The sequence below is a fragment of the Rosa chinensis genome, chromosome 6, assembly GCF_002994745.2.
Source record: "Rosa chinensis cultivar Old Blush chromosome 6, RchiOBHm-V2, whole genome shotgun sequence".
In the NCBI taxonomy this organism is placed as follows: domain Eukaryota; kingdom Viridiplantae; phylum Streptophyta; class Magnoliopsida; order Rosales; family Rosaceae; genus Rosa; species Rosa chinensis.
The window spans coordinates 44,630,782-44,646,712 of NC_037093.1; the positions used below are offsets into that span (position 1 = coordinate 44,630,782).

A 15,931-nucleotide genomic window follows, 5' to 3' on the forward strand; every position below is an offset into this window, starting at 1 on the left:
AGAAATCAAATTAATTGCATTTATAAAATGATATTTTTGAATGAAACTTTTACATGGACTAAACTAACCTATAATAAACCTATTTACAATGTAACATCTCTAAAATTATACATTTATAATAGAATTATGATATTTTATATGGACGAGTAATTAACTAGTACTGTAGTAGGTTGCTAAACTAGTATTTTTATCTATGTGTATTGATAATGTGTTGTATATTGATAATGTAAATATGATTTACTTTTTTTAATAATTAGAAAATTATAAGGGGGTGGGGCGGGGCACGTAAAACCAAAACTCCGTTAATGAAAATGAACAAGTATAACAAATGGAATATAAAAGCTACTATGATGTAGTTCGATCTAGCTGGTTGAACTGCTTTCATTTAGTATCATACAATACTGCTCCCAAGTATATGAATTTTGGAAATGATTTTCGTACTTCATCACATGGTTATTGTATGTGTACGTGTTGTTCCCTTTCCACATGCAATCCACATATCGGATATTGTGGAATTACCTAATATGATGTTACAGTGTATGAAGCATACAATATTTGAGACGAAGCAAAAACAAAATCATGTTATGGTTGGAGCATTCAACTTTGTAGCAGATAAAAACAAAAAGGTGTTTTGTTGTATTCAACTTGATTGCAAAAAAAAAAAATCATAATTTCATATTTTCTCTAAAAAAGTATGAAGTAAAAATTCATTGTAGGTGACATAAAAATTTAGCAGAAATTTTAGAGAAATTTCGGACAAAATTTCGGTGTGAATTTTTAAATATATATTGTGTGCGTAGATATTTCAGAAATTAAGAATTTCGTGGAAATGTACGGAAGATTTCTGGAAACTTCTGACGGAAATGATATAGCATATGAATTTCGTTTTGGTACTTCAAAATTACGGAAATTTCGATGGAAATTTCGGCAGTTTCGGAGAAATTTAAAACCTTGGTTGTAGTAGTTTTAATTTTGAATCCGGGCCGAATTTGGGACCAGGGGTGTATCCATATTCGGATCTTGGATATGCGACGGTTGCTCATTTTGTTCTGGTTCTTGGGAGTTCGTCTACTAACGTTCCTGTTTTGACACCCTCGGTGGCTTTCGATCTCCTGGTGAGAGAATCAATCTCTTAGGGTTACGGTTACAATTACTCTTTTATTTATACTGCTTCAGTGACATATGTAGTGCAATGTACGATACTTTATGGCATCAAGTCTCATCCTGGTTATATATATATATATATATATATATATATATTTTGAAAATGGGCTGGTGCGGCTGCCCTTAAGCCTTGATTAATGAAATTGCATAATACAAGGGGGGACGTAAAGCCTAAACCCCAGATTACAATAAGCATAGAGAGAATATCCTGAAATAATACCAAGACTCTCCATAAGATCTATGTATTCTAACAAGCACCAATTAGTAAAGAGTGCATAAATAGCTACTCAATTTGTTTTGACATAGCGATGACATACCGGAAAGATAACTCTATAACGAATAAGCATCATTACAAATAGCACAGCTTTCCCACTACGTTGCCGCATGGAAATATATCTGGCGACACTCAATTTCATCCTGCCACTAGGAGGTTGCGTCCATTTGATCAAGCAAATAGCTCGCCGCCTCGCTAGGCCAGTCAAGGCACTATGAGAGTGCATACCGGGACCAAGCCCACTTCGCCCTATCCACAAGGGATAGAAATTTATTGCCGGCAGAAAGCCATAGCTAATTAAACATAAAAAACAATAACACAAAAATACAAGATAAAAACCACAAGGGCCATGAGCCAAAGCCCAGGCCCAATCATCACCGAGCCCATGTCTAAGTGAAAGCCTGCTGCAGTGCTGCTGCCACGCCACCGCCATCTCACCAACATCCTGGTTATATTTATGTTTAGATGCATTTGTGCATCTTATTATGTTTTATTGTTTATTTTTTTATGCTTTTACATCGCCCCATATATTCCTTAGTTCTATTTAATACAGATTGTTGTCTTTCCATTAAAAAAAATACCTTCTTTCTATAATTTTTTGAAAATTTTAGCTTTCTCCTCTCTTTACGAAAAAGGTTAATTCTTTACAAGAAACAAGTGATCAGATGTAATAGAAATGTTGGGCTAGTAATAATGACTTATATTTTGGTCTTTGACCACCTCAGTCACAACGAAGGTCCTTATCAATGCAATAAGATGTCTACTTTTCTATTTCTCGACTCAAAATAGAAATGGGTGGCTCTATTCATACCTCCTAATTTGCTATTTTGGACCTTCTTTAATATTTTTGTACATCAAATTTCCAATTTTACCCATATTCGACCCCATCCCTTTCCGTTTTCTCTTCCCACCCCTTGTCCTATCTTTGCGACCTAACCTCTGTGATTATTGATGATGCCAAACTTGAGGAAGATGAACTTTGATCAGACTCTCCCGGGCAAACAAAATCGGCTCCTGATGAACTGGCATTAAGGAAACCATAGTACAAACCAAGTTTTAGAAAATTCAGTCGTTGGATCTCTATCACTTTTTAGGACATAAAGGAATTTCCAAGCTCATCAGCTTATCATGAGAAGAAATGATAGAAAACCCATATTGTAACCTGTAAATACTGGATTTTGTATAGTTGTTCAGTAGAACAATTATTCACAGAGTCAAGGATTAGAGATTTATTCAGTTATCTAATATACAATATAAATAATGAATTATAGCCAGCAACATCCACCATAAACCAAGGAACCAAAAGGAAAATCAAATTACAATAATCGCAAAAGCCAAATGAAGGGGCTAACTACCTACAAGAGATTTCATTAACTTGATGTGCAAAGATGATGAGAGAAAGAAAGAGAATTGAGTGATATGCGAAGAGACAGTAATGACGCAGTTGAAATTGAATTTTTTTTAAAATTTTATTTAGTGGTATAATTGAGATTAAATTTTTTCAAAAAAAGAGAGAAGTCTAAATAATGAACTTGGAGGTCTGAATAGAACTACCCAATAGAAATAAAGAAAAAAAATTGAAAACTAAATGTTATTGAAAAGGAGCATGATCAAAGTGCATTCGTACCTGGGAGGCTAATCTCTGATAATTCTCTAGCTGCTTTCGAGATCTCTCATTTCTTGAAGAGGAGGAGAAGAGGACATGTTGGCTATGGGGCTTTAAAACTCGACATGAGCAAAGCCTATGATCGAGTTGAGTGGGGTTTCTTGGATAGGGTTATGCAGCAGCTTGGTTTTTGCCCTAAATGGCGTGGTTGGGTGATGCGATGTGTGACGACTGTCTCCTATTCTTTTATAGTGAACGGGACTCCTAGGGGACGTGTGGTCCCATCCCGGGGACTAAGGCAAGGAGACTCCATCTCGCCCTATCTTTTCCTTATTTGTGCAGAGACTTTATCCAGGTTGATCCTAAAGGCAGAAGACATGGGCAGCATTCATGGCGTAAGAATTTGCACAGGTGCACCCCCTATTTCTCATCTTTTCTTTGCTGATGACTCCTTCATTTTCTTCAAGGCAGAAACAGATGAATGTGATGTTCTAAAGAGAATGTTTGAGCAGTATGAAAAAGCGTCTGGTCAGATGATAAACTTTGACAAGAGTTGTGTTTCCTTTAGTAAGAATGTCAAAAGAGCAAAGCAAGATGAGCTGGTTGCAAGTCTTAGGGTTCTGCGTGTGGACAAACATGACAAGTACTTGGGTTTACCTACGGAAATTAGCTATTCCAAATCCGAGGCTTTTAATTTTCTATCTGAAAAGGTTAGAAAACGCACTCAAGGTTGGAGAGCGAAGACTTTAAGTGCTGCTGGCAAGGAGATCATGATCAAAGAGGTTGCGCAATCTATCCCAACCTATGTTATGAGCTGTTTTGAACTACCAAAACATTTGTGCTTGGAGATGCATCGTCTGATGGCACAGTTTTGGTGGGGAGATAAAAGTAATGATAAAAAGATACATTGGCTTGCTTGGGAGAAGTTGTGTGTTCCAAAGGCTGAAGGTGGGCTTGGTTTCCGAAACATGGTGCAGTTCAATCAAGCTCTACTTGCGAAGCAAGGTTGGAGAATCATCCAAAACCCTAACTCTTTGTTAGCTAGACTATACAAGGCGAAGTATTTTCCGAATTGTGATTTCATGAAAGCTGAGGCAAGTAGTGGGTCTTCTTATGCATGGAAGAGTATTTTGTTTGGAAGGGAATTGCTACGTAAGGGACTTAGGCTACAGGTGGGAAACGGTAGTCAGATTGCAGTGTGGACAGATCCATGGTTGCCTTTACCCCATTCCTTCAGGCCCATCTCAACGCCTAAGGAGGGTTTGGAGACACTTAGGGTGGATGAGCTTATTGATCAAGAGGAGAATGAGTGGCATATGTTCTTGTTACAGGAGCTTTTCATGCCTCTGGAGGTGAATTTGATAGCAAGTATTCCTCTAAGTTTGCGGAGGCCAGTGGATAGGTGGGTCTGGCATCATGATAAAAAGGGTATGTATGATGTTAAAAGTGGTTACCATATTGCTAGAATTGTGGACGGTGCGACTGAACGTGCATCATGTTCTACTGGTCCAGTTGGGTTAAATGGAAAATATTGGAAGCTTGTTTGGCATGCTCGGATTCCTCCCAAAGTTCGGATGTTTATTTGGAGATTGTTAAAAGGTATTCTTCCCACAAAGCATGAGCTATGCAAAAAGGTGGCACTCCCAGACTTTGAGTGTGTCTTTTGTCATGGTGCTGGTGAGCATGGCCTACATCTATTTAGAGATTGTAGCTATATTGCATGCTTTTGGGCTCTTGGAGAGCTGGACTTGAAAGTTGTTGATGTTATGGCTGCAAGTTTGGAAGAATGGGTGAAGAATGTAATTGATGTAATTACTGAGCACCACCGTAACCTTTTCTTTGTCTACTTGTGGGTTATATGGTCAGAGCGAAACAACTTGGTATGGAATGGTAGTGTCTTCAATGCGTACAATGCTGCACAATGGGCGTCCAAGTTTCTTGGTGAGTATCAACAAGTCCATCCAACACGGCAGAAGAAGTCGGGAAGGACACGAGCTAAGTGGGAAAACCCTCCTACAGGTAGACTTAAGATCAACATAGATGGCAGTTACAGGCCCGAGTCTGGTGATGGTGGTATTGGTGTAGTGATACGTGATGACAAAGGTTCGTGCAGGGCAACTATGGCGCGGTATTTTCCTAATGTCCTTTCTGCTTTCCATATGGAGGCAGAGGCCTGCCGGGCAGGTCTTCTCTTGGCTATTTACCAAGAATGGGACGAATTCATACTTGAGAGTGATTGCTCACTGATGGTGGCTGCATTGAATCAGAATTTGGAGGACCGATCTGAAGTTGGGCGCATTATCGATGATTGTAAGTCATATTTGACATCATTACACTCAATTAAGATCTCTCATGTCTTCCGGGAAGCAAATGGTGTAGCTAATCGATTAGCTCATCTTGCTAGGTCTAAGTTTCTTAATGATGTATGGTTAGAGGAGGCTCCTGTTATTATTCAGGATGTCCTCTATGAGGATCTTTGTAATTGCACTCGAGGTCAAGGCTCTACGTCCCCCTCGATGCATAGTTTTTAATTCAATAAGACGGGCGTGGGGATGAGCCTCCCAGTCTGGCTGGGTTCCAAACCCCTTTCAAAAAAAGAAAAAAAGAAAAGGAGCATGATATATCTTAACCAGATTTGCAAATCTTTATTAATCCGATAAGACGTGTCTACTTTCTATTTCTTGACTCAAAATAGAAATGAAAAGAAAAAATGAAAACTAAATGTTATTGAAAGGGAGCGTGATATAACTTGACTAGATTTGAAAAATTCATAAGCATGTGCATTAGAAAGTGAGCAATAATGTGCTAAAGGAAGGATCATTACATGTATTATCCAAACAAATTTTTCAAAAGAGAACTTCGAAAGTAACACTGTCGGTTTAGCAGTCAAACAAGCAAGCACAGGAGTGGCATGCGATCATAAATTCACCATCCTCAACACCTGTCAATACATTAGCTTATTTTTTTAATTAATCTATATAAAAAATTATTATATATATGTCTGTGAACACTGAACAGTGTGGATGTCTTTTGAAAATGAGTAGTTCCGATAGAATCGAAACTTTGATTGATCCAAGTACTTGGGATTCTATGAATGAAGACATGGTCTCTCTGGATTTCATTCAATTTCATTCGGACGTTTGGCTGAGTATGCTACCAATAACCTTTTACCTCTTATTCTAGTGTGTGCTTCTAGAGCAGCACACATGGAAGAAGGAAGTTTGAGCTTGATGCAAATGGCTAAAATATTTTCCGCTTTATACGATTATCAATCAAATAAAAAGTTATTTTATGTTGCAATCCTTACATCCTCTACCACAGGTGGGTAACGACTAGTTTTGGTATGTTGGGAGATATCATTATTGCTAAACCCAACGCTTACATCGCATTTGTGGGTAAAAGAGTAATTGAACAAACATTGAATCAGGCAGTACCCAAGGATTCACAAGTGGTTGAATATTTATTCCATAAGGGCTTATTCGATCCAATCATACCATGTAATCCTTTAAAGGGCGTTCTGAGTGAATTATTTCGACTACATGCTTTCTTTCCTTTGAATCAAACTTAGAGTAAGTAGAGCTGTAGAGTAGAGTCTTAATTTTAAATTTATTAATTAATTTAATAATTAATAAAATGGAATAAATTTTAAACATAAAATAAAGATTGAATGGCACAGTAAAGGAATGTACAATAATCAAATTTTTTTTTTCTTTGCAATTGACTAATGAAACTTGATATTGAACATAAAAGATGATAGAAAGACAAAGAATGATGGATTGAAAATTTGTCTTGTATTCCCCACACTTACTGTATGATTTGTATGTTGCCTTTTATACAAGTCTAGATGAGTCTAGAACTCTAGAATGAATGGTTTACATTGTGCAACACATCAACCCTAAAATGTATGGAGCCTAGATAGGTAGTACAAGATATTTTGATGAGTTTGGACTGATGTAATGTAACATCCTGAACCCAAATTGAATTCACCACAACCTAGAATTTCAACAAATTTTTGATCAAACTGAATTCAATAGAGCCTTTGCTCTTGCATGTCTCCTTCGAGTTGAAAAGAAGGGAATGTGGACCTCAATGTTTCCTCATCAATCCATGACTTAGCTGACAAGTTCTTCACGAGAATCAGAGATGATAATGCTAGTCTTGGCAATAATCTATGTCAGCAATGAGAGAGACCAAGTAAAGAAGAAAATCGTGTCGCTTTGCTAAATTGACGTGAAGCTTCCCTTCACAAAATTTTAATTGGATTGATAATTGATCTCCAATTCTATGACCGTGCTATGTTATTTACTAGTGATGTAAAGAAAGAAGAAAATTGCGTGCAAGAGAAGAGAGAGAAAGAGGGATTTCACAAGAGGGTTCCAGAGATAGGGACAATGCTCCCATGTAAATTGATTTTTAAAGGTCCTGATTAAGCGGTATATAATTCTATGGTCAAGATTGCAATGCACAAATTTCTTTATTTTTTTTCCTTAAAATAATTCCCATGATTCTAAAACTTCTAAAGATCATAATAAATAGCTCGATCGTTCGAAAAATTTTCTGAAAATTCTCACGGACTTGTCGCATCATGCACATTATTATAAGTCTACAATCGGTACCTCAAGAAGATTTAAAATAAAAAGTACTCCCGAACACCCCAAGACCACCGAGATCATAAAATAATTATCGAACACTCTCACCTTAGCTCGTTTAATATTTCCGCGACTCACTTTAATGGCCCAGATCTACCATTTTTTCCTTCTTTTTGTTGTTTACTTTATGTCTTTACCTTCAAACTTCCTCTATTTGTTTGTCAAGAAAAATACCAAGAACTCCCTCGTAATATTTATTTATTTTAAATACCTCGGGTATTACATGCAGTGTAGGTTAGACCAGGCTGCTCCTATCTTGATCATTTGGTTTAGTGTGTGAAGTTGTAGCAGAGTTGTCTCCTTAAAGTAGCTGCCACTACGTCAAAAAATGCTTCAGACCTCCTCAGATGATAGAAGACGTTTTTTTTTTCTTCTGTTGTCTGATTTTTTTGAACGTCTTTAGACAATAGTTTTAACTATTTCTATTGTCTAAATGGTATCAAAATCAATACTAGTTCAACCTTTTCAAGTTTGCTATAATTTAGAAAACTCATACAATAGCTCTAACTAAATTCTGTTGTCTGAGTTAATGGAGAAATTATTTCTCCTTGTCTGGACAAAAAAAGTTTTTGGCTGAATGACTGGGATACACATTTACGCAAGCGTATGTATCATTGTTGATTATACGCATTTATATGCGTGTAATTATATCTAAAACACTATAAATAAACTAATTCTCAAGTCAATTATAATGTAATTAATCCTTTTTTATTATTTTGTAGAAAATAAGCGGAATTGAAGAATCAAGGAAAAATTGTGGAAAATTAGAGCAAATTGAAGTTTCTGACAAAATGACAAAATAGTCAATGCGGATCAACCGTGATCAATGCCAATCAAGGGAACAGAATCTAATTGTCTCTTATAGTATTTGCGGAAATGAATTGAGAAGGGAGAATAAAGAAGAAAGAAGAAAAGAGAAGACAAGACAAGGAAAAAAAAAAAGGGAAAGGAAAAGGGCAAAAAAAAGCCTTTGCTGACGTCAGCATCAGAGTCAACAACCTTCCCCCCCCCCCCCCCTCCCACGTGCTCCTTCACCATTTCTTCCCTTTTCTCTTTATTTTTTTCTTTTTCCTTTCTTCCTATCACTTGCTGCCACATGTCATTTTCTCTTCCTCTTGCAGCCACACAAACTAGGGCTGGGCGTCTGGACCCGAAAGACCGAGGACCCGACCCGAATAGAGGAAAAAAGCCCGATTCGGTTCGGTTTTCATATAGGAATTTTCAGTTCGGTCTAAAGCCCGACCCGATTTCATATAATCGGTTTGGTCTCGGGCTTCATATTTTCAGGGCCCGAAAGCCCAAACCGACCCAAAACTGGAGTTTATGGGTTTGGAAGAGAAGAAGAAGAAGAAGAAAGTGGAGTAGATAGGAAGGTGAGAGAGTGGAGTACAAACAGAAGAAGTGAAGTACCTCGATCTCAGTCAATCCCTCCCTCTCAGTCGATCACCCTCCCTCTCAGTCGATCACCCTTCTCTCTCTCTTCGTCCCTCGGTCCCTCTCTCTCAGTCGATCACCCTCCCTCTCAGTCGATCACAGAACTGCAGAACTGCAGTTTGGAAAACATTTGGAAAATAGGGAAAACAGGCAAATCTTGTCGAACTGGAAATTGGGCCCGAAAGACCGAACCGGCCAGAATGGGTTTGGTTTTTGTCGGTCTTTATTTCTAAAAAAGCCCGAACCGGCCCTAACAGGCCTGAACCGAAAGTTTCGGTCTCGGACTCGGTCTTACTGATTTTTGAGCCCGACCTGACCTGAGCCCAGCCCTAACACAAACCGATTCTAATGATCCCATTCCCTCATATATCCCATCAAACCCTATACTCTCTCTCGTTTTTGGGGGAGAACACCAAGAGACCTGCGACACTCCCCATTTTTTATATCATCACCCTTCTCTCTCTCTTCTTCTCCAACACACCCAAAACCACCCCTCCACACCATTTCTTCTCCTCACCAACATCTATTTTTCTCCTCACCAAGATCTATTCTTCACCTCATCAAGATCCACCTCACCAAAATTCCATCAAATCCTCATCAATTTCTCAAAGGGATTTCAAGGAGTTTCAAGGGATCTCATCTACATCAAGACTTGAGATTGGGTATAGTGGGAAGCCATAAATCAAGGCTTATCATAATTGCTCCATAGCAATTTGTAACTTGTTCTTATTACTTTTCACTCTTCTTCACCTTTACCTCTTTAATTAATTGATGAATATTGTTGTTGATTTGTAGATGGGTTGTGAGTAGTCTATTTAGGAAGCTAGGGTTTGAGCCCTAGCATGAATTTAATGTAATAAATATATTTTGATTTAATGGTTTTCAATTTCATGTTTGGCATATGTTCTATTCTATAATATTTGGCTTAGATGCATGCTTAGGAACTTGATTAGCTCTTGAATGTGTAGATGAGCATGTCTAGAACAAATTAGAGGACCTAATCACTTCTCTAATTTATGGCTAGGACACTTGTTTAGAACATGGTTAGCTACAATACCAATTTCGATTGCCGTATTGGCTAGCTTGGGAACCTTGATTCTAGGACTCTTCGCCTTTTGGTGCAATTAGAGGCCCTAACAAGGCTCTAGATTGTCCCAATTGAGTTTCTACGACCCTTGATCCGGAGTAGGAATACCCTTTAAGGAATCTAATGACCCATGAGTCTTGAAAAGCCTTGGGTACGGTTCTTAATGCCATTATGAATTGAATGACCATTGTCGCAGCATATTTGTGCATTAAATTTGGCTAGGAGGATACCCTAGTGACCTAATTTCCATTTCTTGATTAGTTTCTATTATCTTTAATTTTAATTTTAATTTTAATTTTCAATTGTTAATTTTATTTTCTTCGCAATTAAAAAAATCAAATTTCACAAACCACTTTCATTGTCCATCCCATTTGGTTGTGAGTTTCCGCATTTATTTGTGGTTCTCTTGACCAATTTTAGGCTTGGTTGTTCCGAGCCGGGCATGTAAATAGTTTGGTGCTATTTTTCTAGGTTTTGTTTGTTAAATTGTTGGTGACTTAGTAATCGGCATAACCAAGGATTAAAGTTTGCTTTTCAATCCCTGTGGTATGATAATTTCGGGTTCAAATATTTCCCACTTCTTTGATAACTCTGCCCTTATTGGAGTAAGTTGCATTTAAGCACATAAATCAATTGTCAAGATAGGAAAATATTATGCCCAAAGTTTATCATGCTACGGGGATTAGTGGCTAACCCACAATCCTTGGGTAATCGGAAATAAAGACACTTAGCAAACAAAGAAAAAAAAAAAAATAAATAAAAATGTTAATCTATGGCACCAAGCCTTGGCAATGCTCGGCTTTGATTTTCCCCAAAGCCGAATCAAAACTAAGAGCCTAGTGATGAATATTTACAATGAGTTAGAGTTCAATATTTTGAGAGTTGATCGATTTTAGATTAATAAAATGTAATGAAATGTAAAGCAATTAATAAAAATGAAAATAAATTAATAAAAGTGTAACCAAATAAATGGGAATGTCGGGTGTTAGGGAGGTTCCTTCACCTAAATTTTATGTGTCGGAAGCTAAAATAATGTAGATGCAAATCTCCTACTTTGGCGGTAGTCGTATCTAAGGCGGTTCAAGGCTCAAGGACCAAAATTCCCTTTCATGGTATTCCTACTCTGGTTCAAGGGTCGTAGGAACTCACTTGGCATGAATTAGAGCCGGTTCAAGGGTCACTAATTCACATCAAGAGGCGTAGTGATCGAGGAATTAGATTACTAAGCAACCCGCCCGCGCAATCACACAACGGGTGTAAATCACCATACTTATAACCCCTCGAATACAAAATTGAAGGTTTCTAGCTTAGGAATTAGAGGGGGGTCAAGCCTCTAACTCCGTCCTAGGCATGCTCAAAATACACAACCTAGAGTTGACTAGGCTCCTAGACATGCATTTTAACCCAACAAAAATAGATATAAGCATCTATCATATGAAAATTGCATCATTACATTAAATTAAACATCTTTTACACAAAATTTGGGCTAAGGCACACAACCCTAACCCCTAACAAGGAATTACTCACAACCCATAAGTATAGACATCAAGATTACAAAATTCAAATAGCAAATAGTAGAGAAGTGTGGGAGAAAATAAGGATAATCACAAATAGCTAAAAAGCTATTATGACTAGCCTTGAATTACAACTCCTACAAAATACCCAAATATTGAATCTTGTAGAGGTTGAGCCATTTGATAGATCCTTGAAGCTTGTGTGAGTAGTCCTTCAAATCTCAAAATAAAATAGAAAGAAAAGAGAAAAAATGGAGGAGAAGGAGGAGAGACTGTTTTGGTGGTTTCTGGTGCGGCTACTGTTACTCCTAGGGTGAGATATGAGAGGGTATATGTGAGGATAATTGAGAGTCTGCACGTGCTAGTTGGTGAGGAGGGATAGGGAATGCTAGCTTCTGATTGGGTGAAACTTTTCCTTTTTTTCTTTCATAATTTGGACACACATCACATGCACCACGTGGGTGGTGGTAATGCATGCCGCTCCTTTTTGCTTACTTAATTAAGATAATTAATCACTTGATTAATTGATTAATTATCTTAATTAATCAAGCTATGTATCTTCTTTCATTCTTTTTTTCTTTTTCTTTTTCTCATGTCGGTTTCCTTTCACGTATATTATTGGAGGTAATCGGATTCCGCTTCTTTGATGTCATCGATCATGGTTGACTTGGCGTTGACTTTTCATCCTTTTGTCGAAAACTCCACTTTGCTCAATTTTCCATCATTTTCTCTCGGTTTCCGCAATTCCGCTTATTTCCTACAAAATAAATAAAAGTGAATTAGTTACATAATAATTGACTTGAGGATTAACTTAATTATAGTATTTTAGATATAATTACATGCATAAAAATACGTGTAATCACTGAACTAAAACTTAAGTGAGCTAGACCCCAAGTTTTCCAAACACTTGGTTAAAAAAACAAAAGCATTCTTTCCCTCTCCTAACTTAGAGTAACTACAGCTCCCCATTATGGTTCTTCTCTTGCAATCAGCTAGCCATCTATGTGACATTCTTTCTCTTTCCCAATTATGGTTCTTCTCCCCCGATCTATGCAAAAAAAACCTCTCCCCTATCTAGGTTTTTGATACAGAAGAGTCTCCTCAACCTCTCCCCTAGCTAGGTTAACATGACACTGTTGGTGCAGTTCTTCGATTCAAGAACGAGTCCAAAGTCTTGATTCACTGTTGTTGCACGGTAAGCCTCTTTCTTCGTCTTATGGTTTCGACTTTAATTTGTTTTGGGTTTTAGGGTTTCCTTGGATATTGATTTGGGGGTTTTGTTAATTTCCTTTGAAATTAAATTTGGGTCTTAGTAATATCGACCTGCCATGGACCTTGGCTGCTTGGACTTGGGTTGCATAGTGGTCTCAAACAAGCAAGGCGCTACTCAGCCCAGTCTTGACTCTCACCACAAACAAAACGAGTCGTTTATGGTGAGCTCCAAGATCGGAAAGATTAGTGAGTCTCTTCTGTTTAGATTCAAGTCTTGTATTTCTTGATTTGGATTCTTTGGTACTACTAACAGGACTCTCTGTGTGTATATGTATTTGTTCGATTTGAGTGGATTTCAAACCTTACTGGATAGCAGCTCAAAATCGTCTGCTTTCTCTTTCACCTTGCTTCTGTGTTTGTGAATTTTTTAGACGATTGGATTTTATTTTGAAACTGATTGGATTGATTTTTGTGGGTTCTAGAGTTGACTTTTCATTCTTGAACCTTCTTTGATGGCTTTGGCTCACAAGTACAATCAGGAGAAGATGATTTGCAGAAAGTGAGGCTCTTTTCCTAATTGAATATGTTTATTTGTGTTTAGGGTTTTGGTTGTGAAAAACTGAGGGGACACTCAACCTCCTTTGCTGTTAATGTGCAATTGATGTTATACTTGTCCCAACATTGAATTCCATTCTATTAACTTTGTCAGCTGGGCTTCATTACTTATAGTTGATTTTCATGAACGGAACATCATGTTATTTTTGAAATGTTAGCTTTAGCTAGATTGGTACTTATTTGGTTGAAATTCTAAATAATCACATTGTTTGCTAGATATCAATTTGAGCTAATTTATTATGTTGTAATATGCTCGAACTTTATGCGGCTATTAACTGTTTGCTGAATTGTTGATTGGTATTTTAGCTTTGTACGTTTAGTCGTAGCTGGTGGGATAATTACTTAGCCTCCTTGCTTCTCAATTGTAATTTGAGGTTATGCTTGTACCCACATCAATTTTTCATTCTATTAACTTTGTCAACTAGACTTTATTACCTGCAATTATTGCACCTTAAATTGTTCAACTCATGCAATCATTGCTACTCAATTATGATGTCTAGTTGTGAATATTAGTTGCTTGGATCAAAGTAGTTGTGGTTGATACCCTGTTCTTTTTCCTTGATGACAATTGGAGCCATAACTTCAATTGATAATGTTGGGTATTTTCTATATGCAGTGTGCAAATCATGTCGTATAGCAAAGCTGAGCTCACTTATTATACAGAATCCCCAGATTCACGAAATTAGGTATTTCAGGTTAGTTTTGTCCAATATTTTATTAGCAAATACACATTGCTATACTGCTCACTATACATTGTAAAAACCATGGAATAAGAGCGGCTTGGAACTGATGAATATACCTTTGCTATTGCAGGTAGTAGGCAGATGTATAATGTACTTTATACAGTTTGGTAATAGTAACCAGATCAACGACAATAACTTCACAACAGCTAGGTGCCATTCTAGAGCAACTTGTTGTGGGTTTCTACTATCCGTATCTCTCTATTGAAAGAGTCATGTTGCTTTGAAGTGATGAAGACTAGGCTCAAATATTGGCTAGAACTGTTAAGACTTTTGTTATAGAACTCTTTAGTTAAGAAAGAGCAATGTGGTTATGGTGAAATGACTACTCTTTACCTTGCAGATTTTTGTCTTAGCGGCTTAGGTATATGATTGATATAAGATGGTGTTTTTTGGTTCTCTCAATCATAATGTCAATGTTAGGTTTAGAATTGTGGAACTGATGGATTATATTTTGGATGATATATGCAATGAAATAATTCGCTTCATTTTGTTGGTTGATTTTAGGTCAATTTTACACACTACTACAGAACTTGAATCAGATGATCGACACTCTCAGACGACGCTATGCAATTATTTGTCGTGTAATTAATTTTTTTTTCAGACGTCGTTTTTGTAAGAGCGGTCGTCTGATAGAGACTTAAGAATTAGTTCAGAAGGCACTTATGATAAAAATTGTTGTGTGACATTAAAAAAAATTAAGCGCTAAGTTTCCCACCATGTTAGTGGTGCCAAACCCTATCTCAAAATCCAAATTTCCCCCAACATGTGTTAATCATACGACTAAAAATAATAAAACTGTGGTCTGATCAGTATGTTTGACAGAATGGAGGGAGATTTCCCACCATAATTTTTCTCTCTCCCTAAGGAGGGAAGTCAAATTTAAAACTGATGCATTAGGCCAGGCTTGTCCTTGTGAGTCCTCACAGCACTTGTCCAAGTCAATGCACTCGATCAAAAAAATAACAAAACATATCAACCGAAAACATATCAACACTGTCGACATAAACCCTCGTTCTCGACACTCGGGCATTCATTGGCAACCTCAACTGTATCTGTTCTTCGACAAAGCTCTCCCTCTTCGACAAACCCCGACCTCTCTCTCTCTCTCTCTTCGACAAACCTTATATGTTCTTCGACAAACCCAACGAAAGCTCTATCTCTCTCTCTCTCTCCCCTCGACAAACTCCGACCAAAACCTAATGGGTTATTCGATCAGGGAATAACGAAGGCCTTCATCAATGACCACTTTGAGCTCACCGTTAACCTCTACACATAGGCCATCGCAAAGACCCCAACAACTCCGAGCTCTACTCTGACTACGCTCAGGCTAACATCAAATCTAACAATCTCACTGGTAACAAACCCCCTCCACACTTGGTGAGGGGCTTTGACCATACTATCTCCAACATATTCACTAGCTCCAGCTCCAGGTCCGCCAAAAGACCCACAATCTCAATCGACTCGAGGCCCAGAGAGTCGAGCTCAATTCCAGAGGTGCACTTCTATTTCTAATTGAAAGTTCAATTTTTTGAATCCTTAACCCTAACCCTAGTAATTGGTTCTGGAAATTTTAATTCGACTGTTTTGGGGTTTGTTTCGATTGGTACTGGGTTCTGAATTGAGGCGAATTTTA

At 37.6% G+C, this 15,931-nt stretch overlaps 1 long non-coding RNA gene across 2 annotated transcripts; it reads left to right on the forward strand.

Moving 5' to 3' along the window:
* Positions 1–12,596: 12,596 nt before the first annotated feature.
* Positions 12,597–14,801, forward strand: LOC112174090. 2 transcript variants are annotated; one of them, XR_002925849.2, is made up of 5 exons: positions 12,597–12,923; positions 13,042–13,186; positions 13,423–13,499; positions 14,172–14,250; positions 14,369–14,801. It is a non-coding gene; the product is annotated as an uncharacterized LOC112174090 (long non-coding RNA). The 2 variants fall into 2 exon arrangements; XR_005802102.1 differs by lacking the exon at positions 13,423–13,499.
* The last annotated feature ends 1,130 nt before the right edge of the window (positions 14,802–15,931 follow it).